Consider the following 1249-nt stretch of genomic DNA (forward strand, 5'->3'; position numbering starts at 1 on the left):
CCATTTTCCTTTAACCCAGGCTGTCTCCTTGCCCCTACCTGTAGTTTCAGCCATATGTATATTCACCTCCAAGCAGGAAGTATGAATTACTTATTACTCGTAAATCCATTTCACTTAAGAAGGATTTCAGACAAATAACAAAAGATTGACTCAGGATCAACATTAGCTCTCCTCTTATCACCTACCTCCCCAGCAAGTGACCAGCTGCTCAGATACCCAGTAACTGGCTCTGATTCCATTGCTCCAGCTCTCTCATACAGAGCTCACATACTACCATCACCTGGAGCCTGTCTTGTTGGCCCCAAAGGCCCTTTATTCTAACTCCCAGATTCCAGATAACCAGGTCTCCTATATCACAGTCTGTTCTGAGGAACAGAGAATTCTTGTGGGAAATCTATCCAAAAGTTTCTCAGTTTACTGTTTAACTTTGCAATCAAAAAACCAATGGGACCTGTCCAATAAATCCTACTAATGAAGTAATGGATTGTCAAGCACAACTGGCCAGTGTGCCTCCTATGTCTTTGAAGCTGATGTCCAGATTACTTAACAACCTAAAGAATGTAGGTGTAAGCATTGGTGGTTCAGTGGTAGAATTCTCACCTGCTACGCGGGAGGCCTGGGTTCGATTCCCAGCCAATGCAAGAGCACTGCTATTGGGTTTCCATGGTGGCTCCGATGGTAAAGAATCCCCTGCAAAGCGGGAGACCTGGGTTCGATCTCTGGGTTGGGAAGATCTCCTGGAGGAAGGCATGGCAACCCACTCCAGTAATCTTGCCTAAAGAATCCCCATGAACTGAGGAGCCTGTCAGGCTACAGTCCATGGAGTCCCCAAAGAGCCAGAGATGACTGAGCAGTTGAGCACAGCATGAAGAATGTAGATATGCTCAGACTGAGGAAAAAGAAAAAAGCAGGAACCCCAAACTAGTGTTTCACATCTGAACGGTATGTACTAATGGATTTTTTTGGACTGATTTACTCAGATTTTTCCATTAAAGAAGTCCAAAATACAGCTTAATTTTTCTGATATTTACCTGCTCCTTTAGCTTCCCTAAATAATACTGCCCCAATTGGGGGTTACATTTTTATTGTGGTAAAATCTATGTAACATTAAATTTTTTTAATGTACAATGCATTGGTATTAATTACATTCACAAAGTTGTGTGGCCATCACCACTATGAATTTACAAAACTTTTTCATCACCCAAATAGAAACTCTGTACTCATTTTAAGCAGTAACTCCTCATTCTTC

At 42.1% G+C, this 1249-nt stretch overlaps 1 non-coding gene across 1 annotated transcript; it reads left to right on the top strand.

The window, feature by feature from the left end:
• The first annotated feature begins 570 nt into the window (after positions 1 to 570).
• On the top strand, positions 571 to 641 carry TRNAS-GCU. Its single transcript has one exon. It is a non-coding gene; the product is annotated as a tRNA-Ser (tRNA).
• The last annotated feature ends 608 nt before the right edge of the window (positions 642 to 1249 follow it).

The sequence above is a fragment of the Oryx dammah genome, unplaced genomic scaffold (assembly GCF_014754425.2).
Source record: "Oryx dammah isolate SB20612 unplaced genomic scaffold, SCBI_Odam_1.1 HiC_scaffold_2, whole genome shotgun sequence".
In the NCBI taxonomy this organism is placed as follows: Eukaryota; Metazoa; Chordata; class Mammalia; order Artiodactyla; family Bovidae; genus Oryx; species Oryx dammah.